A 25,954-nucleotide genomic window follows, 5' to 3' on the forward strand; every position below is an offset into this window, starting at 1 on the left:
TTTAGGCAGATTATCGATGTTGATTCTACCAATCCATCATCAGGGGATATTTTTCCATTTGTTTGTGTCATCTATGATTTTTTTTATCCATGTTTTGTAGTTCTCCTTGTGGAGATCTTTTACTTCTCTGGTTAAGTATATTCCTAAGTATTCTATTCTCTTCATAGCTATTGTAAATGGTAATGAGTCCTTGATTTGACTCTCAGCTTGACTGTTACTAGTATATAGAAATGCTATTTGCCTACATTGATTTTGTAACCTGAGACTTTGCTGAATTTGTTTGTGAATTCTGGAACCATTTTGGTGGACTCTTTAGGGTTTTCTAGACACAGAATCATGTCACCAGCAAACAGAGATAGTTTGACCTCTTCTTCCCCAATTTGGATGCCTTTTATTTCTTTCTCTTGCCTGATTGCTCTGGCTAAGATTTACAATACTATGTTCAATAAAAGTGGTGACAACAGGCACCTTTGTCTTCTTCAAGTTCTTAGGGGGAATGCTTTCAACTTTTCCTCATTCAGTATGATGGTAGCTGTCATTTCTTTTATATGGCTTCTATAATTTTAAGGTATGTTCCTCTATGCCTAGTTTGTTGAGGATTTTCATCATGAAAGGGTGCTGGGTTTTCCACTCACTTTTTTAATGATAACACATGACAAGCAGAAGTTCTTTACTTTAATGTATTGTAGTTTATCAATTTTTCCATTATATTTAACAAAGAGTATGTCTGGATTAAACAATATTTATTACCCTCAATGTCATAAATATATTCTCCTATGCTTCTAAATACTATACTCCTTAACCATTTTTTATATTTAGATCTACACTCCACTAGAAATAATTCTATGTATGCTATGAGGTTTTTCTGTTTTCTTGAAGTCCAATAATTTCACCAGGATATAGTTCACAATTGATCATTACTATTAACTTTTTTTTTTTTGAGACAGAGTCTCACTTTGTTGCCCAGGCTAGAGTGAGTGCCCTGGCATCAGCCTAGCTCACAGCAACCTCAAACTCTTGGGCTCAAGCGATCCTGCTACCTCAGCCTCCCAAGTAGCTGGGACTACAGGCATGCGCCACCATGCCCGGCTAGTTTTTTCTATATATATTAGTTGGCCAATTAATTTCTTTCTATTTATAGTAGAGACAGGGTCTCGCTCTTGCTCAGGCTGCTTTCAAACTCCTGACCTCGAGCAATCTGCCCACCTCAGCCTCCCAGAGTGCTAGGATTATAGGCATGAGCCACCGTGCCAGGCCAAGTATTAACTTTTTTATCTGGAATCTAATTTACTCTTTTAATCTACAGGCTTACTGTTTACATCAATTTAAGAAAGATTTTTCCATAAGGTATTATATATCTTAATATTTTCCAATTCTACTTGTTTTGTACTTTACTTCAGAAGCACTATTGCCTCCCCCAGGTATGTTCTATTTGTGAGATATTTGTCAGTGATTTTTTAAAAAATTATGCTACCTTCCATAGTTTCTTTTCTTTCATTCTCCCAAATATATCTCTTGTTTCATGAGTTCACAAAATGGGATGAGAATAAGGATAGAATGATAAATATTGCAAGACAATATCTTCCAATGAAAATATGCACTATGTGAAAAGAATGAACAATATCCAAGATACTTAAGGTGCTTGGGAAATGGAACACATAGCAAAAAAAGATAGCTAGGCTCAAGAAAATGAATATAGTCATAATAAGTGGCATATGGATTCAAAGGACTGAGAAATCACATTGGTCTAAGCTAATAAAGGAATGCATCTCAGAGAAGTTAATGAATTTGATGGTGTGACAATGAGAACATTACTGTGATAAAAGCTGAAATATGCATAATTGCTGATATTTCATATTTTAGTTATTTTAGCAATATATCTAAACACTATGGACTAAACTAACACTAAACAACACTATTGCTTCTACCCAAAGATGATGTATTTCAAAATTAAGAGAACTTAATCAAATTAATTCATCTGAGGAGTAATGATTGCCCCTCCACTTCCAAACAAAATGAATAAAGCAAGACTGAGATAAAGGAAATGTTTTTCTACCAGCTAAATGATATCATCTTAGGTCTGAGACAGGTAGAATGGTGAGGAGGTCCAAGCACAAGTAATAGTGAAACAAGGGCCCTGGACAGGTAGTGGTTTCTGCACAGATGGTCCAAAATGACAACATTGTAAATGGTACAGGAAGTGTAAAAGTGAGGAGCAGAATATGGATGACAACAGCCCATGCAAACGGTAGGTACACAGGTTAAAGTACAGGGTTATGAAGTGAATTTAAAGAGATATAAGAAGTGAACCTATCACTCATGTACTGATGGGCACTTGGGTTGTTTCCACATCTTTTCAATTGTGAATTGTGCTGCTATAAATATTTGAATTTAAGTGTCTTTTGTATAAAATGTCTTTTTTTCCTTTCAATAAATACCTAGTAATGGGATTGCTGGATTAAATGGTAGGTCTACTTTTAGTTCTTTGAGGTATCTCCATACTACTTTCCATAGAGGGTGCACTAGTTTGCAGTCCCACCAACAGTGTGTAAGTGTTCCTTTTTCTCCACATCCATGCCAGCATCTGTTGTTTGGGGACATTTTGATAAAAGCCATTCTCACTGGAGTTAGGTGGTATCTCATTGTGGCTTTGATTTCCATTTCTCTGATGGTTAGAGACATTGAGCATGAACTATAAATAAATACATACATACATAGAAATGAACATATCTTTGGGAAATTCCAGGAATCCATATAAAAGAGGAAGAACCGCTTGACAGCTGAGGCTGTTTACCCAACAGTCTTATTTAATGTCCACAAACCAATGGAGACTTACGCATATGTTGATAGACACTATGTACCCCATTCACTCTCCCCAAAAGAAGTTCTGTGGATAAACAGTATTGTGAAACATGCACTCAACCCCCCTTCAAGATTCACAACACATATTAGGGTCTGAAAAACTCCACAGTAGAGAAACCTAATGTAACCAAATATATTAGACACCCCAAATAATTGCCATACACCCGTTGTCACACTGTGCAGCAGATTACATGACATACCACCAGTTTAGGAAGCTTCATTCTAAAATGTTTAAAGTTTTTAAACTACCACAATATAGCAAGTAACTCAATGTACTGAACAATGAAAGGTTCTGAAGAAATATTTAATGAATATTCAAAAGTTTTAAAATCAATACATATTCTAATTTTTCTAGGAGTAAAATGGATTATTATAATTCATTTGGAAATATTGTACTCCGAAAATAGTTTAAGCTATACTTTTAAGAACGTAGTTCTTTCTACTAGCTCTAAAATATTAGAACAAAAGAATGTATATGTTAAATCTACAAAATGTCACAGTTTCTATCATAATAGCATGTGCTTTTTCTATTGTCACAAGTCAGTAGTTTTCATTCTCAAGATATAGCTATGTCATAATTTATATTTGTACAACAAAGCCTGGTATTTCAGAGAAGTTTCCCTTATCTGTAGTTACTTCCCTGTTTGTAAAAATTGGAGAAGAAACAGATGTTAAATGGTGAAATATATTTTAAACTATTTCAGAAATATTTGGCAGCAACTACTTCAGTGTTAGTAAAAGAACAGCTCTGTAAAAAAGGTAAGTTTATTTTGAATGTACTTTATTGAAAGAAAAATAATTTAAAATGAGACAAAGTATTATTGAATGTGTATTATTGGAACTTATCAATGTGGAAAACAACTTTTAGTGAACTCTGTATTTCATTATGATTTTAAGTCTCTATCAATCTCTGTATACCTATTCGCACATATAATATATTGGAAAAACTTCAAGTTCCTTGTGCTTTTTATAACCTGTGACTTTTTAAAATAAGCTTAATGACTTTACCCTTTTTTCCTACATTATAATTTCTAATACAGCTTTCAAATTAACCCTTACTTGAGAAAATAGACTATTTTATGATCCAATCTTCTTCTACAATAATTTCTGAAATGTTTTTGTGGTTTGAGTAATAATTCAAGTTTCTAAGCATATCTCATCATTTTACATAATATGTTCATTTTATTCTTGGTCAAACTATGTTCCTAAATCATTAAGGTAACTTTAAAGTATCCTTAAGGAACTTTTTTGTGGATAGATTAAAAGATAATTCCAATAAAAAGGAGGTTATTATAATATTTCAAAGGATTTAGAAAAAAAATTTCTAGTTGGCTTAACTTAAATTTATACAATGATTTTTTTAATCATTGTAACAAGGATAGCCAATTCTGTAATTTTCTTTGGCAGACCAAAACAGGTTTTATTAAAACAAACTTTCAGGAAATGAAGTTAGCAATATAGAGGGTAGGTATATATTATCTCAGGATTATTTTTGTCTTTGCTGAAATTCTCTAAGATGCCTATTGAAATTTCATACCAGTAATTATTACTAATTGTGAGCATATGCCAAAATGGCCAAAATTCAGATAGTCTATAAGCCATATGGAAATAAGGTAGTAGTTTTTAAGCAATGAACTTATCATTAATGCAAAAGTTAAATTCTTTCTCCAGTTGGCCTTGAAGTATAAGGTATACTGTGTGTGCTATCACAAAACTCCAGCGGCTGACTAATCTATGACTAGAAAGCTGATTGGTTACAGTTTCCTATGATAATTCAGGATTCAAAGTTTATTTATTCACAAATAATTAAGAACTCATTAAGGATTTGAATATAATTGAAGTATAATAAATTGTCTTTGTCATTTATTTCAGAGTTTCAAAATTAGGTTTTAAAAGTAGTTCTTTTATCTATGATCATCCTTGATTGAGTATGCCTGCCTAATTATTTAATTAAAAATACAACAACTCAAATGACAACTCAAATAACAACAGGCACCACTTAATCACAAACGTCAGCTAAATTAAGGCCAGTGTAGTTATCTGTGTAGCATTCCATGTGCTTGGGTGGTTGTAAAAGAGGAGACAGAAAAGCACATTTCACTTCTGATCTTATAGCTAAGCCATATCTTCCAATGAAAATATGCACTATGTGAAAAGAATGAACAATATCCATGATACTTAAGGTGCTAGGAAATGAACACATAGCAACAGCCAAGCTTCTACTTATATAGGGCTTACTGTGTACAGAGTACAGTTCCTGGAGCTTTGGATATATAAACTGATCAAATTGCACAGCAAACCTATGAAGTTGGTCCTATATTATCCCATTTTACAGATAAGGGCTAAAGCACAGAAAGGGTAAGGACTTGCTAAGGTCATGCACTTGGTAAATGGAAGAGCCAGGTTTAAAATCCAGACAATTTGATTTCATAACCCATGCTCTTAACCAAGTAACAAAGTTTAGCCAGGCTCCTTTGCATCTCTAGAGAGTGATACTTTAGCCCAGGCATCCTCAAACTACGGCCCACGGGCCACATGCAGGTGTTTTTGCCTGTTTGTTTTTTTTACTTCAAAATAAGATATGTACAGTGTGCATAGGAATTTGTTCATAGTTTATTTTTAAACTATAGTTCGGCCCTCCAACGATCTAAGGACAGTGAACTGGCCCCCCTGTTTAAAAAGTTTGAGGACCCCTGCTTTAGCCAATTCTGTGACCAGTTTGGAGTCACTTTAGCTAGAATCTTTCATAGAGAGGCTAAATTTACGATTTTCTGCAATATCATTTCCTCCCCTACTTGAAAATTCATCCTAGGTCTCCATATTTTCTCTACTTTCTTCCTTCATTGAAGAATAAGTATCCATCTTCCCTTCCAAGGCTCACTAAAGATTCCACCTTAGCACTTAATTCCATCTCCTACCATATCCTTTAAATAACCTCGATTCATAGCTGTCCTCACACTACCCATGCAATATTTCTTCCTTCACACAAGACTATATATTTGCATTTCTAGTTCTTGGAGAAAAGAAATCTTTCCACAACCTGGCTTCTGTCTCCAGCTACCATCACATCTTTACTCCTTTTCCCTTACTATGTTTATTTTAAGTAAAGGCGCAGAAGTGGAGCCAAATCAGTCACCATGTTTTAATCAGAGATCAGGAAGGAATCATAATGTGAATTTTTCAATCACTGTGATGTGAAGAGATTAGGACTTGCAGCCGGAAGACTACCTTGGTCAATGGTGTGAATTCTGAGCATGAATCATATGCAAGGTGGGAGTAAGGATATTTATCCCAGCAGGTTCTTGTAAGGATTATATGTGATCAAGTGTGAGAACCCCTCCCCCCAGTGATCTTGTAACTCAAGACATAATTAGAAAATACTGGTCAAATATGAATTATAATGATTGTAATAACAAAGAACATTATCCTATGATGGTAAATAAGGAAAGAGATCAGAATGGATGAAAAGGAGAGAGTACATGTGTATGAGGGACAAAGAGACCAAAATCAAAATTGAGAGAGAGAATGAGACCATGTAGACACTAATCTCCAGAAGGTACTCCAGAATTCATTCATTCAGCAAATACTAACGGAGCACCTACCATGTTCCTGGCAGTGGTCACAGCACTTGAGATTCATAGTGAACTAAGTAGACAGAATCTCCTACCATCTGACTTTGCCTACTCCAACAAATCAATCCTTCTAAAGAACCACTATGATGGGTTCTTTCTTTGTTTGAAAGTCTTAAATAGTTCTTCGTTGTCTACTTAATAAATCCCCAGCTCCTTAACCTATCATTCAATGTCTTTTTTGGTATTTTGAACACCAATCTATTTTTTCAGCCTGATTTCTTATTATTTCAAATTTTCCCCTACATGAACTCTCAAAAACAGAAAATAATAACATTTTCAAGATACTCTAGAACTCCTCTAGAGTTTTAGAATCAAAGTATATTAATATTTGAGTACAGCTGGGACATTTGAAAGGTTTGATAAGAGAGAAGAGTTGTAGATGGTGGAGCAGTGAAGGAAAATTGGACTAGAGCCAGATTAGCATGGGTATTATATGCCACACTAGTAAGTCTGGGCTTGTTCTTAAAGGCACTGGACATCGTTTTAACAAAGAAGTCATAAGATCAGGTCTGAGTTTTCAAAAGGCAATGCTGACAGAAATTGGAGAATGAATTTGAAGAGATATCTGACAGTCTGGAAGGCAGCTGAGAGAATATTGGCATCATGATGAGGGATGGTGATAGTTAAATGAATAATGAAGTGGAGCTGACAGTGTGGAGGATCTGGTTCTTAAGAAACATTTCAGGGTTATTATCAATAAGGTCAGGGACAAGTTGGCAGAATGGTTTAATGGTTATGTGGTTCTGGAATCAGACTGCCCTTGTCCCATACCTGTCTTCCCCGCTTACTAGCTTATGACTTTTGTCCCATTACCATACCTCCTTTGATTCATTTTTCTCATTTACAATGTAAAGATAAACACAGTGCCTACCTTCAGAGATGTGGTGAGAATTAAAGTCAATAATCCACACCAACTTCTTGGCACCAAAGCTTACTCAGAAAGAACTCTATTAATGTTAGCTATAAATTGTATCACTAAAATGTTGAAAGTCAGATACATCATTTGGACTTTAGGTCTCCCTTCCAATTTTGTGTCTCCTCAAATTTGTTAAGTATTCTTTATACTATATATATATTACATTTCTATTACTATGGGATCATTTTTCATACCATCTATTTCACTCTGATTTCCATCTGCCAAAATCCAACCTAATGTTTCATCAGCCTCAAACCTGTAGTAGTTGAGCAATCTGCAAGGTGCTCATTAAGTAATCTTCAGCTTATACAATATGGTCCTCTGTTGATTGCCTGCATGTATTTTATTGTTCTCCCAAAATCTTTCCAAAAAGTAAAACTCAAATTTTCTCAATTAAGATAATTTTAACTTTTAAGCCCATGGCATGCTATAATTTAACAGAGGTAATAGCTGTTTATCCTGTTTGAGTCACATCACATTTCATTGTGTAGGAAGCCATCTGAATGTTTCACAAACAGCAGTTTCAAAGGGTGTAAATATTGGTTGGCTTAACTTAGTTTGGCAACTCAAGGCTGCTATAGCCAATGATCTAAACCAGCACCACTATTCCACTAAAGGATCCTGGGCAGGGCTTTAAAATGTCTTGGGAAGGCAGCCAGCCAAACACATGTGCCAAACAGATTTCCAAGTCCGGGGGATGGGAAAGAGGGAAACCTGCCTGAGCATGCTCAGGGCAGACAACCGCCCCATGGTCACTTTTTCGGCAATCTAATGTTGTGCTTCTGCCTGGGCCCCTGGCAGCCTGCCCTGCCTGCAGCGACTCCAGGCCCTGTGGCACAGAACATTCACCCTGACATTACACCAGAATCAGGATGCCTCGGCCTGTCACCAAGAGCCAAAAGACAAGATTCCGATGCATTCGAAGCAAATGCTATTGAGGGATGCCAGGAAAACTGTGAGCCTGGGGCCAATTTGTGAAGCAAACCACCTCACATATTCTTGCTTAACCTGGGAACAAAACTCCTGTAATTTGAAAGCATTAGTACATACATGCTTTTTCATTCCAAAGACACCATAACCACTCTGTATCTTATAACCTCTGTTCTTCTACCCACAAACAGTTGTTATATTTATTTATCAGACACACAAATAACTATCTGCACACTCCATCCTACATCCCTTCATGGGATAGACCTTATGGGGCACATAGACAGCAAAAGCCATCTATCACTTCCCCTTCTGCCAATCAGAAAACAGGCTAGCCAGGTTCCTTCCCACCTATTAGAAATATGTGCCTTTGATTCAAAGCCTTTTGTTTGATATGAGTCTCCGAATCCAAACATAAATTCCAAATATTGATTAACGGAATATGTGATTAGGTTAATTCAAAAATAAACAATTAAAATCCAAACATATTCAAAGTTGAGTTCAAATATAAATTTCATGCAAATCAAAAATGTGCACTCCCCAATTAATTATTAAAACAGTAAAATTTATACAGTCATTCAACATTCTTTCCAATGTACAATAAAATTTATAGGGTAATTTTAAAACCATCTGTACTTTTGCTTTTCTCTATCCAAATGGCCACTTTCTCTTCCCCAACATAAAAACCCAAAATCCCTTTGATTTTGGAATTCTTTTCTGAAACCCACTATTATTTGGACGATTGCTTGAAAAATGTCAATATTCTTACAAAACAAATTAAATTTATATTTGCCATGATAAAATAATTATTTGTGCATGAAAATGTTGACTTCCATCTAAACAAACATTCTTTTATGTTGGGCATCATTCAATTTGATAGATATTTATGAATGCATACTGTAGGTGGATTCCAAAGCTGAATACTATATACAATTTTAAAAAGCTCCCTCAAGGAGCTTATAATCTAATGGGCAAAACAGACATGAAAATATCTAGCTATAACATAAGGTGGAATGACATAAGAACTAAAATTAATCACAAACATGTTACAAGAGTAAAGCGAGAAGAACTATTCATCCTGATGAAGGGAAGAAGTGAATGTATCATAAAGAAGGTGGCACTTGAGTACCTTAAAAAATGAACAATATTTCATCACACAAAACAACTATAATCAACAATAAGTTAGGGTATACTTCAAAATAACTAAAAATAATTGGAATTGGAATGTTCCTAACACAAAGAAATGATAAATGCCTAAAGTGTCAGATACCCCAATTATCCTGATTTAATTAATTCACACTGTATGCTTGTATCGAAACATCACATGTACCCTACCTGTAACGATATACAACTGTTATGTACCCACAATAGTTAAAAATAAAATAAAACTACATCCCAGTGGGGAAAAAATGAGTAAGATTGTGATAGAAAAGAGATGAAAGAATATTCCATTCTCTGGAATATCATGACTTAAAAGTATAATGAGGATGCAGGGCCTGACAAATGGTGTGGAATGACCAGAGTGCGTGGAGGGTTAGCATAGGAGTGCGGCTTTTAAGATGATTAGAGAATAGTTCTGACTTTCAGCATTTGCGTGTTAGTTATTTACTATATATTCAGATCTATCTAATTTTGCCTGGTTTATCCCAGGCAGTGAATTCTACTGAGTATTCAACAGGGATTGAGATTCAATCTTGCCTTCCTGTCTAGAAAGCCTACAAGGCAAATTTTGGGATTTTTTTTCTATAAAGTTTTCTTTTTTGTGTATTATTTTTTTTTCAGCATATTACAGGGGTACAAATGTTTAGGTTCAAAAAGTGGGCAAAGGACATGAACAGAAACTTTTCAAAACAATTTTTTCATTTCATTTTTGTCGACAACAAGAAATGTCTGAAGGTTCTTATGAAAAGAGATTGAATAAACGAGCCTGTGTTTGGAGAGCACTGCTCTTTGACAACACATGAAATAGGTTGGAGGGACAAAATATTGGAAATAGGAAGATGGGATATGTCTTAAAAGATATTTATTCCTTCCCACGCTGCTTTCTTCCAGGTAGGCCTTCCTAGAAGGCCACTAGCAATAGTACCCATGCGTCTCTTCTCACCCGGAAGTAGAGAAATGACTTAACAGATTGGTGAATTTCAAAGGAGAAACCAGGTACACAGAGCTCTGTTCATTCCTCTTCCTGATCTTTTGGGAGAGCAGCTGACTTTGGAGAAGGTCTGTTATCCTCAGCTTCTCTAGGATACAAGTTGTCCACAGCTGACTATATCTGCGTGGCTAAGACTGGCTAATTTAGGAGTTTATAGTTAGAAAAATTTGGAGATCTTTGCAAATCAGAAAAGATGGTCTTCAATTTTTTTATGCCTGCATAGTATTCCATTTGAAGGAGTCATCATAATTTATTTAACCAGGGTATTACTGTAGGAAATATAAGTTATTTGCAATCTTTCCTATTATAAATAACACTACTGTTAATTACTTCTACAGACCTCATTTCACATGTATATCCACTTATCTGTAGTAAGTACACAGAACAAATGCTATATATACATTTATAATTTTAGTAGATATTGCTAAATTTCCTGCATGGGGTTGTACTAATATGTGTACAATGTATGACAGAGCCAGTTTGTCCCCACAGTGCTTGCATTCCAGGGTTTGGATTTTTATACAGGACTTCTTGGTTTCTAGAAGATGTCTTTTATGGAAGATTTTCTAGTCTTGCTGGGCACACTGTGAAAGTTTAAATTCTTATTATTATATGATGATTCTATGATTAAATAATTCATGAGGTTCTGAAACTTAAAAATTATGTAAACATCAAATACATAGATCCCTTCAATTATCTGATGTTAATATTTTATTTTAAGCTATATCATCTTTCTCAATATATAGAAAGCATGATCTGGGCTTTAATATGTAGTCAAATTTAATTCTAGTATGTGGCTGTAAAACAGATTTTGCCTTTCTGAGTTAGAATGTGAAGCGCAAAATGTCAATATCATACCTAGAAGTAATGTTTATCACCACATATGCAGTAAGGAATGTCATCATTGTCATTTAACACATTAACTGCCATGTGAGTTGTATTTAATTCATGCTAGTTTTAAACCTAGGGCCCCATGATGCATATGTAACTCACATGTCTCTTCGCCTTGGGATCCATGAGAACGATTTTTCAAGTTGCATATAACTCATGCAAAGAAAACAATAAAAAATAACAAATTTTTCATTAAGTTAAAAAGGATCATTTTGTTTTCAAAGTTTTTATTCTATTTTTTAATAAAACACCATGGCCCCAAGGAAAAAATTTTTTTTCTAATATGGCAGTCAATGTGCTAAACACTTTTAATATGTATAATATGCACAGAAATGAACCATATCCTGGGAATAGAGAGAAAAATAAGATAATGGTTATTCCTGCCTTCACAGCAATTACCATGCATTAATAGCTACCACAAAATATAGTTTAAAAGCATACTTCCAAATATAACCTCAAATGGAGAAGTACATATTGATTTTATCCAATGAAAAGCTATACAATGCTATCTCTTATTAAAATACACTTAATCAGACTTAAACCTAAGGTATGAAACTATTAGAACTCTAGAGGAAGAAGTTGGAAACACTCTCCTAGACATTGGCCTGGGCAAAGAGTTTATGAAGAAGTCCCCAAAGGCAATCACAGCAGCAACAAAAATAAATAAATGGGACATGATCAAACTACAAAGCTACTGCACAGCCAAAGAAATAGTCATGAAAGTAAACAGACAACCTACAGAATGGGAGAAAATTTTTGCATCCTATGCATCCGATAAGGGACTGATAACTAGAATATACTTAGAACTCATGAAAATTAGGAAGAAAAAATCAAATAACCCCATTAAAAAGTGGGCAAAGGACTTGAACAGAAATTTTTCTAAAGAAGACAGAAGAATGGCCAACAAACATATGAAGAAATGCTCAACATCTCTAATCATCAGGGAAATGCAAATCAAAACCACAATGAGATATCACTTAACCCCAGTGAGAATGGCCTTTATCAAAAAATCTCCAAACAATAAATGCTGGCGTGGTTGCGGAGAGAGAGGAACACTCCTACACTGCTGGTGGGACTGCAAACTAGTTCAACCTCTGTGGAAAGCAATATGGAGATACCTTAAAGCGATACAAGTGAATCTACCATTTGATCCAGCAATCCCATTGCTGGGCATCTACCCAAATGATCCAATGACACTCTACAAAAAAGACACCTGCACTCGAATGTTTATAGCAGCACAATTCATAATTGCAAGGCTGTGGAAACAGCCCAAGTGCCCATCAATCCAAGAATGGATTAATAAAATGTGGTATATGTATACCATGGAGTACTATTCAGCTCTAAGAAACAACGGTGATATAGCACATCTTATATTTTCCTGGTTAGAGCTGGAACCCATACTACTAAGTGAAGTATCCCAAGAATGGAAAAGCAAGCACCAGATATATTCTCCAGCAAACTGGTATTAACTGAGTAGCACCTAAGTGGACACATAGGTGCTACAGTAATAGGGTGTTTGGCAGGTGGGAGGGGGGAAGGGGGCGGGTATATACATACATAATGAGTGAGATGTGTACCATCTGGGGGATGGTCATGATGGAGACTCAGACTTTTGGGGGGAGGGGGGAAATGGGCATTTATTGAAACCTTAAAATCTGTACCCCCATAATATGCCAAAATAAAAAAAAAAACTCTCATCCATATAAGAATATGTGGAAAATATCTCAATGCAATAAAGGGCATTTTTGAAAACTCAAAAAAAATTAAAAAATAAAATAAAATACACTTAATCATTTTTGCTATGAGATAAGTATATTTATAATGAGTTTCTTGTGAAAGTCAGTTCTATTTGACTATTTCTGTTGCAAAGTTAATTTCTGTCAGTGCAAAAGTATGGTTCCAGATTATTTCATTGAGAATATTACAAACTTTGGGTAATCATCTGCCTCATATTTTCATCCACTGGTTCATAAAAACTAAAATTTTTGTGCTGATAATTATCCTACAATGTCTAATTTGGTATCCAAAATAACTTATTTACACTGTTGCTTTTTCTCCATAATTTTAAATGACCTTTCTCTCTGAATGGACATCCTAGCTAAAGACATCTGCTAATTTTAGAGGGAACAGAAGACTATAACTAATTCAGTAAAAAGTGAAAGTGTCCTATTTTTGCTTAACATGGTAATTCTGGTCCCAGAACTGCTAAAAGAATGCAATTATACAGTTTCTTAACTAAATCCTACACTTAAAATGAAAGATTGTAAGGATTGTGCTATGTGTTTGAGTCTGTGGGGGAGATTTATAATATCAGAAGGTATCTTTCTTTCATTCATATTTGGGATTTTATTCATCTTTCACCTGAAGAATACACGGAGCTGCAACAGCCCAGAAAATAGCCAAGTGACCAGGGTGCAATACCATGGAATGGGAAGAACATGAATCCAGGAGCCAGAAAACCAGGTGGCAACTTCAGCTGTGCCGCTGCATGAGCCAAGGCAGATACCTGCCAAAATTTGACCCATTTTCTTAGCTGAAAAGCTTGACCAGATGGTCTCCAAGACTTCTTCTAGGTCCAATATTCCTGTGTGTATTTGGACAATTCCAACCTTATCCTGTACCTCTTCTTCCCAATATCCAGAGAAGTAAATCATATCTGAGTAGGAAAAGAGTGAATTGTGACCTCATTCACTCTTTACATACCCCAGTTAAGTAATCTGTAATGAATCCTTGGTATGCTCTAGCCCAGAAATGCCCCTGGTGGCAGAACAGCTGCTAGTCAAAGAAAAAAAGTATACTAGGAGATAATTATCAAGCAAAAGAAAATGTGTAATTATTTCCTTTTCAAAATGTGAAAAAAATAATGTGACTGAGTGCCATATGCCATTATAAGATTTTCCGTTTACATAGTCTTACAGTAATATTCATTCAAATCTCAATTTTCCAAGGTTATTTTTAATCTCACATAGTAACAGTATGATTGTTCTACTTCACTATGGTAACCATATGTCACCAATTTTCCAAAGCAGCCTCAATTCTAATTTATTTGTCTCAAATTTAGACCAAGTTTCAGACTTTTAAGTTTAGGAAATAGGATTGCCCATATACTTAATTATTCTCTATCTGTATCTTTCTTCCCTGATTATAATAACAAACTTGATATGAGAAGAAAAGACTAAGAAGAAACCCAGAGTTTCATATTTCACATCTTTGTACTTGGCAAATGGTCTCACAAGCTGATGTGGTGACAGAAGAAGTTGGAACCTGACATCAGATTTACCCATTAAGTTGACACAGATACCAGGAGACATTTGGCTACAGTAATTGACCACACAGAGTTTAGGAGGCCTGGGAAGCAAACTGGAAATTCCTCTATTCTTAACAACATTTCCAGGTGAAGATCAGGGTCCCTATCAGGAGAGAGAATCCAACTAAGTTTGGGAAGTCAGAAAGGCTTGCAGTCGTCTTCTAGGCAGAATATACCAGGGCCACAAGACCTTGGTAACTGGGTTGAAGTCCTAGTTACTACCTATCCACATAGGAAAGAGAGAGAAGAGAGAAAGGCAGGTTGTCAGAGACACAAGAACATATGGAAGCAAGGAAAGTATTTATTTCTATAATTTTATTGTATATTGGCCAAAGACATCATGATACTGTGCTTCTATATCTTTCAATATATATCTTTAAAATGCAAGTTGTTCTTGAACTTTGTTGTATTACATTACTCTTTGAGAAACTGCTACAAGCTACAAAGTCTCAGAAAAATATGCATATATGCAATATTTTATGGTTAATTTCAGGAGAATCACAGCTTCCCAGAAAGTCATCCACAGACTTCAATTCAAAACCTTTAGCAAAGAGGGATAATGTCTTTATGAGGTAACCTAGGAGCACAGTGTCCAGCAAATGGCAAGTCTAGTTGGCAACTGAGACTATTTAGATAGCCCAGTAACCAGAAAGAGGCCCCAGTTTCTAGAACTGGAAGGATAATTGAGTCAGCCTACACAGGAAGCTGAGGCTGTTTATTACCACCTTCTGAGTGTCCTGTTTGCTCTAGAAAGTGGCACAGAGCTTAAATTTATGGTATGAAAATCAGTAGGCCCAGCTCTTGGGAGCTGAATCTAGCAAAGGCAAAAAAATGCATCCAGTGAGACTAAAGTAAAGAATCTACTGCCTGTGCACAGCACGCCCCACCAGAGACAAAACTAAATGGGGACTTTTCTAAGGGTCAGATTTGAATAGTAAAGGTCAGAGGAGAGGGCTCTGCTCATGGCATTTGGCAAAAAGTAAAAGAAAAAAAGATGGTGACCAGATGATCTCCATTTAGAATCTATAAAAGGGAAGTTACATTACAGTAGTAGGAATTCAGGTTATATAAAAGAAAAATCTTCCATCCAATGAATTTTCTAAAATATGATATCAAATTACTAATGGACATTATTATTCTCCTTTCATGAAATATTTTAAAATAGACCAGATATTTGTGTGCTTTCAGTGATTTGGATTTGAGGTTACCAGAAACAAGAGTTCAGGTCAGACATATATGGAGACATTCAAATTCCTTGAAAGACTGACACATCTATATTTGATATTTATTTCATTATAACAATTTTTGCAATTATTTTTAAATCCATTGAATTCCTCTAATCTGACAGACACTTCATCCAAACTTTTCTATACAAAATTACTAAGAATAAAAATATGCTTAATATAATTCACAATCAATATAATCACACAGAATCCATCTAGCATCTTCCATATTCTTACTATTTCTAGTTAATTTATATTAACAAGAATTAGTAGGGTTAAATAAAATACGCTATTGAAAGTAACTTCTCTTGTTTCTTTTTACTTTTTTAATGTGGCAACTAGACAATTTAAAACTGTGTAAGTGGCTGTCATTATTCATTCTTCTTTTGCACTCCTAAGATATTTGTGCATGAAATCTCTCCACGAAAGTAAGGAACATCTTTGTTCTTTTATTTTATTTTTTTCTCTAGTGCTGAATCCTTGATGTTAGAACTATGCTTAGCACATAGAAAGTACTCAATAAATGTTCGTTAAATGAGGAAAAAAAAAGAATTAGTGCTGAAAACATCATGATGTTGCCATCATGTTATATATCCCTAATCGAAATTATATTTTTAAGCAAAATGACTCTAATATCTACGTACAGATGTTAAAAATAATATCCTAAGTAAAATACACTCTCAAAAACTAGGCAGAAAATAATGGAAAAGTAAATACAAAAGAAGTTCTGGAAAGACTGTTAGAAAAGTAATGAGATTTACAGATTGACTAAAACACCAGGAAAACCTCCAAAGGATACTTGACATTTGGTCAATCAGTCAGAAGAGAGTTGGCAGTTGGTCAGGAAAAATGTGAATCATAAAAGTCTATCTCCTCCATCATACAATGTGCATGAATCAGATGTCTGGTAGCTAGTCCTTGGTTTCAATTCTAAGAGTCAGTAACTACTTTATACAGTTGGCTTCATGACCCAGATTAGATTTCCTGTTCTTTCAATTTGTAATACGTGAAGCTCACACTCACACAGAATTTGGGGTAGAGCGTAAGGATCCTTCTATCCATTCACACCAGCCTTTATTTTGGCCAGCTGCTGGGCAGAATTGCCATGTCTATCACCTAGAGCGGAAGTTTGACCTTCCAGCCAAATATTAGGAAGCACAGTAGTGACTGCTATAGCAACAGACTAAACAAAGAATCTAAAAGGTGGAGTTAGAAGAAGAGGTAAGCAATTCCAAATAAAGGGAGGTACAAAAGTAAAGAATCTACAAATATAATCCTAAAGCATGAAAACCAAGAGCATCATAATTAATGGCAATCTTAGTAACAATATAAAGAATTATTTTCCATTATTGTTTCACTAATATTACTTCCTAAGAATTTGTTAAATGGTTTAACCTCAATTTCTAATGAACTACAAATTCAAAGGATAATTTCAAAATAAGAATTCTCATCCAAAGTGGCTGACTCTTTAAGTAAGATTATATTCAAATAATTTAAAACTATTCCATTCCTTTGGATATGTTCCCATATAGCCTTCCAGTTGACAGGGAAAATATTAGCAGCACCAAATGCAAGCCCTGAAGGAAAAAAACACACCACCTGTCCAAACTTTCAAATGCTACCTTTGGTTTTTTTCTCTGAAAGCTTTTAGTTTTCTTAAACTTTCCATTATAAACACACACACACACACACACACACACACACACACACCCTTACCATTCCCTTATTAGAACAAATATTTTTTTTAATTCTTTTGTACAAAAGCATAATATTACTGACAACCTTCGTCCACTGTATTTGTGGAATTGTTTGAAATGTTAAAACTGTTTACGAAGAGAAACATCTTTTATGGTTCACCAACTGTTTCTCTATTTAGATAAGTGATTCTAAACTCTGGTAAAGTGATTCAATATTTATAAAAAATATTTTTTGACATTCTTGTACTATCATGTAATGAAATTCTTAGAAAATGTAACTTACATACATACCTAATTTTAACAAAACAATGTAACATCTGATTTGCAATGCAAATAAAAAATTTTAAAGGAATTTAAAATAAAATAAGCATTTACATATGTAAATGCTCAACCATGACTACACTAGATGACAGAAGGAATAAGATTTTATATCTACTCATAACCAATATAGATTTATACAGATTAATATTCATTTGATAATTGCTAATGTTTTATATTCAACATCTACATATAAAGGCTAAATAATTGTAGTCAGATTGAATGTACTTGGCAGTTGCATTCCAGAAAAATTTATTTTATATGAAAACTATTCATAAACTAGTTTGTGCTTGCATATAGATTTAATACAGATAAATATTCACCTGATTATTACATATTTTTTATGTCCAACATGTACAAATGTTTCTAAACTCAAATAATTACAAATGGATTTTTCACTTACATGAATGACTACAAGACCTTTAAATCAAGAAGAAAGTGGGACAATTCTTCCCTGCATTCCAGGAAATGTAGCTATCTACATCTTCCAGCCACTGATAGTTCCAAATCATTGTAACAAAAAAATGCTCTTACAGATATCCAGGATTCCCCCAGAGAACAGTACCCCATCATCCTTCATCCCTAGCCTTGAGAACCACAAGTCTAGGTAGAGACACCTAAGCACCTTTAAAGCCATATTGGATGTAAGGAGAAACATGGAGTGGTTTCTCTGGGGAGGTTATAACAGAACTTATGTGTGCCATTACAAATACAGTCATGCGCTACAAAACAAGCAAACAAACAAACAAAAACATGTTTAGGTCAACAACAGTCCATGTATACAACGATAATCCCATACGATTATAGTGGAGCTGAAAAATTCCTTTCACCTAGTTAAGTAGCCATACTAACAAAATAGGACAATGTATTATTCACGTGTTTGTGGTGATGCTGGTGTAAACAAACCTACTGCGCTGCCAGTCATATGAAAGTGTACAGGAATGTCCTAAGCCTTCACATTCTCTCACTACTTGCTAACTGACCTCACCCAGAGCAACTTCCAGTCTTGCAAGCTCCATTCATTGTACGTGCCCTATACAGGTGTATCATTTTTTATCATTTATACCATAATTTTACTTTACCTTTTCTATGTTTAGACATGTTTAGATACACAAATACTTATCATTGTGTTATGATCGCCTACAATATTCAATACAGCAACATGCTATACAGGTTTGTAGCTTGGAAGCAACAGGCTGCATCTAACCTAGGTGTGGTATAGGCTATACCATCTAGATTTGTGTAATTACACTTTAGGATGTTTACACAACAACAAAATCACCTAATGATGCATTTCTCAGAACATATCCCCATCATTTAGTGATGCATGACTGTACTTTCAACTTCAAATAATTGAAATCATGCAAACTGTTTTCTGACTGTAAGGAAAGTAAGTTAAAAATCAATAATAAAAAGATATGTTTTAAATTGAGTATGCAAAAAATCAACTGCATTCCTACACCAGCTATACATAGCTAGAAAATATTTTTATAAGATATAATTTATAATAGAAAAAATACAAAAAAAGGAAAATAAAATATATAAAAGAGTTTCAAGAAGTATATTATAAAATCATAACACAACAGTAAGTATTTGTGTATCTAAACATGTCTAAACATAGAAAAGGAAAATTTTATTGAAATTCATTAAAGAAAACCTAAATAATTGGAGAAATTTACTATGGTCATTAAAAAGAAAACTCAATGGTACAACAATGTCTATTTTCAGATGACATTAATGTTTAACATCATTCCAATCAAAATTTCATGGAAATGATTTCTGTATAAACTAAAAAGTTAATTCAAAAATTCACACAAAATAATAAAGATATTTAGGTGGTTCAGGGAAAAAAAAATGAAGCAATGGAACAAAATGGAGAACCCAATAACAAATTTGCCCATATAGAAAAACTTTATTTTTTATTTTTTTATTTTTTTGAGACAGAGTCTCACTCTGTTGCCCAGGCTAGAGTGCCATGGCATCAGCCTAGCTCACAGCAACCTCAAACTCCTGGGCTCAAGCCATCCTCCTGCCTCAGCCTCCCGAGTAGCTGGGACTACAGGCATGCATCACCATGCCTGGCTAATTTTATTTTCTATATATTTTTAATTGGCCAATTAATTTCTTTCTATTTTTAGTAGAGACAGGGTCTTGCTCTTGCTCAGGCTGGTTTCGAACTCCTGACCTTGAGCTATCCTCCCACCTAGGCCTCCCAGAGTGCTAGGATTACAGGCGTGAGCCACCCTGCCCAGTCTAGAAAAACTTTATATGTGAAAAAGGGAGCGTTGCAGAGCAGTGGGTGGAAATAAACTATTTCATATTAATTGAGATTTTAAATGAGAAAAGTAATTTTTTAATTCTAGAAAAATTATAGAACTTATTTCTGACTTCAGTGTACTTTCTTATATCAAACACAAAGATATAAACTATAAAATTAATAATGTAATAATGATAAAAATCACTAAAAAAAATTAAAAGGTAAGCCACACTAGGCAAATTTATTTGAAAAGCATATAACTGACAAAGAGTTTGCATACTCCATGTGTGCATCAGGATACGTGCACAAGAATGTTCCAGAGCAGCAAAGTTTTAATAGCTCAAATTCAGAAACAATTCAAATGCCCATTAATGGTAAAAGTTGATAAATTATTAGTACTATATTTATACAATGGTGTACTGTACAGTAATTAAAATGAACAAACTACAGTTATTTGAAGCAACATAGATAAATCTTATAAATATGTTGATAGAAAGAAGGCAGACTCAAATGCATATTTGTTACATGATTATACTAAATTCAAAAACAAGAAAAACTAAACTATATTGTTCAAAAATACATACATGGTGGTAAAGCTATAAAGAAAAGAGATATTTACAGTAAAAATCAGAATAGTGGTTAACTGGAGAGAGAAATAGCTTATAATCAGGAATGGCCATGTGAGGGCTTCAATGTGATAAATATATATACAACCCAATAAAAAATAGACAAAAGATATGAATCCTTTGACTCATGAAAAACAATAATAAAATTAAAATTCTGACTAGATATCTCATAGTAAAATTGAAACAACAAAAATCTTAAAAGCAATCAAAAAGAAAAGGTAGGTGGCCTACAAAAAATATTTTTCACAAAATAACTTCTTCAAAGTACAGATGAAAAATGTTGTGCAAAGAGAATTCTCTACTTAGCTAAATTATTGTACAAGCTGAAAGGTGAAAGAAAGGCATCAGAAATAGACCTGGTAGAAAGTTGATCTTTTAATTAAGCAATCACAGTGGTACAGAGGAATATGCTAGGCTGGCACCAGTTGCTTGAATATGGTGAGGTGAGCAGGCAGATAGACTCTTTAAAATAGTTGGAAAGGGCCAAATGTTACCAAAATTGCTAGGAAACCAAGAATGTACATAAAAACTAATTCAAAATGAATCATAGACCTAAGTATAAGCCCAAAACTACAAAACTCTTAGAAGAAAACATAGGAGTAAATCATAATGACCTTGGATCAGGCAATGATTCTTACATGGCACCAAAAGAACAATCAACAAAAAATATATTTACCAAATTACCACAAACTTTGTGCGTTAAAACTTCTGACGCTTATTCTTTCACAGTTTGGGGGCCTAGAAATCCAAAACAAAGGTATCAGTAGAGCCATTTTTTCTCTGAAGATTTCTTTCTTGCCTCTTCCTAGCTTCTGATGGCTGCTGGTGATCCTTTGTGTTCCTTGGCTTGTAGACGCACCATTCCAATCCCCATCGTCAAATGACATCCTCCCGTGTGTTCTGTACCCACCTCTCCCTTTTCTTGTAAAGACGCCAGTCATTGAATTAGGTGCCATTCTAATCCAGTATGATTTCATCTTAATTACATCGTCAAAGACCCTATTTCCAGTGAGGTCACATTCAAAGGTATGCAAGGTCAGGACTTCAACAAATCTTTTTAAGGGACACAAGTCAACCCACAGTAATCTGAATAGACACTTGTTCAAAGAAGATATATAACTGGTAAATGAGCAAATGAAAAAGTGTTCAATGTCATTAGCCACCAGGATATCAAAGCCATGATGTGATACCATTTTACACACACTAGCACGGCTACAATCAAAAGACAAACAATAACAGGTATTGGTGAGGAAGTGGAGAAATTGTAAGCCTCATACACTGCTAAGAGGAATGAAAATGGTGCAACCTCTTCAAAAAACAGTCTGACAGTTCCTCAAATAGTTAAATGTAGAGTAATCACATGACCCCAAATTCCACTCCTATATAAATTGAAAACGACACAAAAACTTGTATATGAATGTTCATACCACAATTATTAATAATATCCATTTCTGTTTCATAAACATATAAATAATAGTGATAACTTGTTAATAATAGTAAACCTTTATACCTAAAGTAAATGTATTCCCTCTCACAAAAAAAATAAATAAATAATATCCAAAAGGCATAAACAGCCCAAGTGTCAATCAAGTGATGAATGGATAAATATTCATATGATATATCCATACAATGAAATATTATTAAGCCATAAAAAAGAAATGAAGTACAGATACATGCAACCACATGGATGAACCTTGAAAACTTTGCTGTTAAGTGAAAGAAGCCAGAAGACATAAAATGCCATATATTATACAATTCTACATCCATGAAATGTCCATAATTGGCAAATAAATAAAGACAGAAAGTATATTACTGGTTGCCAAGTGCAAGAGTAAGGGGAAATTAGGACTGATGGGAAAAGGGTATCTTTTGGGGGTGATAAAAATATTATAAAATTACACATTGGTGATACTTTAACTCTGTGGACATACTAAAAAACACTGAATTATATACCATAAAAGGGTGAATTTATGATATGTGAATTTATGATATGATATCCAAAAATTCTTGGACAATTACATAATGACATTTCTGAAAATGTTTATTATAGTATAATATATAGTACTGGTAAATTAGAGGCAACCTGGGTGTCCATCACTATATATTCACTTATAAAAATACATTCACAAAATATATATTTTGCAAAAACACATAAAAATGAAAAAATACATATTAAGTACATTTATATGCTTGCCTAAGAGATAGTAAAGAAAATAGGAACAATGTATATAGGAATCAACTAATTTCCATGTTATTTACCCATTATTTTAAAAAAGCAATAGAATAAGAATACCAGGGAATTGGGAAACCAGGATACAAAATGCAGAGCAAGTGAGAATTTATGCCTAAATCTGGGCTTTTACATGATTCACAAGGGCAGGCTGATTCCACCTAATAGACCCAGGCCATAGCAGAAACAGGTAATGTTTGTCATATATATATATATATATATTTACAGAAATGCTTTAAGGGTCAAAAATAAGTAGTTTACTAAAAGTCGTTTGGCCAGCAATGAATATGATTCTGTCAAATCAAGTAGGCCAACCAAACCCATCACCCTTGTGGGTGATGGTAAGATCAGGGTCTTACCATTATATTACATATTTTGTTGGTTGACAAAAATCACTGGGCTTTTTGTCATTTGTCCTTTTATTAAATATTTTTATACATTTTGATTCCTTCTACATCGTCTTCATTGACTATTTAGTACAGAGATGCATCTCCACATATGGAGGCTTTATATGTTTCCCTATCCCAAACTGGCATTAAAAATGATATTATCCACTATTTTTTTAATTCAGTAAATAGTATTCAGATAGAGTTCCAGCTTTGTTTTTCCCACACCCTTTGGGTCACAGCATTTAAAAAAAAAAAATTGTAAAGGAAGCTGTTCATTACTAAGTTCTCTTTGTTAAATCAGAATTACAATCACCAAACTAAGAATTCTAAGAAAATTGGCATTGATTCCACAAGAAACAAATGGTAGCATTTCGTTTCTAAGATTTCTTCTCCTTGGATAAAGGTTCATTTTGTTGCCTAAAACTGTCAATAGTTCCAGCACCATTTCTCTGGTTTACAGAATATGTGGCAAGAGTTTAAATTGTTTCCAGACCTCAAGCTATTTTTATATTAGTCATCTAAGCAAATTCTATTCAGCATATTCTTCCCTCAGAAAAATTTTTCAGAGAAACATCCTGCATTTGAGAAGTAAGAAGCAATCAGAATTGGTGTGTCTGAGGTTCAGAGAAATTCCATATGTTTGAAATTCCATATGTTTGACAAGTATAGATTTGCTGGTAATAAATTGTGTAAAATAAGTGAAATTTCATAACAGTAAGTGAACACACAGAAACAATATGCTTTTTCTAGGAATAAACTATGAAAAACACACAAAGAAGCACTTTACCAAAAATCAAAAGATAAATCAAATTGTCTTTTTAAGAAACAATAGATAAGGAAAATATAACACTGCCATTGGCTATTTTGTATAAATTTAATTTTTCATTAAAAAACAACATACAATGGCTATCCAGAAAGTATCCAGCCATTAATATAACAAGAATGGTTATGTGGCTAGATACTTTCCAGACAACCATTATATCTTTTACATAGAGCTACACATCAGAGAAGGTGGAAAAGTTATGTAGCTTTTGGTCAAAAAGATAATTTTATATAAATCAGATTTGAGTGTTAGATCCAGCTTTGCTGTTCAGTAGTTGTTTAATCTCTCAAAGCCTATGTAAAATAAAATAAGGATATTAAATAAGATGAACACTTGTATCCCTAAAACCTTGTGAAATTCTGAAACCACTGTCTAGCTTTATCTTAATGGAATGCAATGAGAGATTCTGTTGATTTGGTCTGTTACTAAATCCAATACTTAACCATTTTCACTGCAAGAAAAATTTTGGCCAACCTAAATCTTAAGCCCTTTCCATAATTTTTTCTACAATGTGGTTAGAAAACAGATGATCATTTTCCCTTGTATGGAAAAACCTAATTCTATACTTGAATAGAGCTAATAAATCACACCTCACACTTTCTTCTCCAGATCGAATAGTCCCAAAGTTTCCTTGAAATTTCAATTTCCAACTATTTAATCTTGTAGTAGCATTTCTGTGATCAAGTTTTCTAGATTTTAGCTCTGGAGCTCAAAACGAGACAACAAAATACAGGGAGGGTTTAAAGAGAGCTGAGTATTATTCCCTAGCAGCGTGTGGACATGGAGAAGTAGCGTAGATAATCTCAAAAACTAAGAAAACCTTTACTCTTTTTACTCCTTGTACATCATGACCAACAATTTTGTGAAATGATTATAACTTTCTCTTTGCCAAGAATGTCATTGTAAATGACTGGGTGGTTCTCCTCTACCATCCACATGAAGGTTCAAATAGCTCCTCTTTATAGTATAAGGAAACATAGATTTCAAACTAGGTGGATCAAAACACTGGTTATTTTCTGATCTCTAACAATACGTTATGATTTTACACATGAAGTCTCATATAAAACCGAATTGATATGATGAAGGCATTATGACGACAGAAAATATAGAAAGTTTTGAATGTGTAAGATCGGACACAAAATTTATCACTTACTACCCCTTGACAGACTATGTGCCTTCCACAGTTTATCGCTTAATTTCTCTGGGCATTAGCTTACTCAAATGCAATTAAGAATAATGAGCTATCATTTCATGTCTGTTAGAAGGGCTATTATCAGAAATGCCAAAGATAACAAGTGTTGGGAATGTGGAGAAAAAGGAGCCCTGGCACATTGTTAGTAGGAATGTAAATTAATACAGCTAATATGGAAAAAATAACGAGATTCCTCAAAAAAAAAAAAAAAACTAGAACTACCATATGATCCAGCAGTCTCACTACTGGGTATATATCCAAAGGAAATGAAATCAGCATGTTGAAGATAGAGCTGCACTCCCACGTTCATTGCAGCATTATTCACATAGCCAAGATACAGAGTCAACCTAAGTGTCCATTAAGGGATGAATAGATAAAGAAAATGGTGTTTATGCAAAATGAAATACTATTCAGACTTTAAAAAAAAGGAAGAAAGAAAGAAGGAAACCCTGTCATTTGCAATTTGCGACAATACCAATGAACCTGGAGCATATTTTGCTAGGTAAAATAAT

At 34.1% G+C, this 25,954-nt stretch overlaps 1 long non-coding RNA gene across 1 annotated transcript in view; it reads left to right on the forward strand.

Annotated features, from left to right (window-relative positions):
* LOC105877881 (uncharacterized) overlaps positions 1-14,038 on the forward strand; it is an 86,559-nt gene extending 72,521 nt beyond the window's left edge. Inside the window, exon 6 of the long non-coding RNA XR_012920589.1 lies at positions 13,748-14,038. This is a non-coding gene — a long non-coding RNA (uncharacterized LOC105877881). The remainder of the gene's footprint in view (positions 1-13,747) is intronic.
* Positions 14,039-25,954: the final 11,916 nt, after the last annotated feature.

The sequence above is a fragment of the Microcebus murinus genome, chromosome 8 (genome assembly GCF_040939455.1).
Source record: "Microcebus murinus isolate Inina chromosome 8, M.murinus_Inina_mat1.0, whole genome shotgun sequence".
Lineage (NCBI taxonomy): Eukaryota > Metazoa > Chordata > Mammalia > Primates > Cheirogaleidae > Microcebus > Microcebus murinus.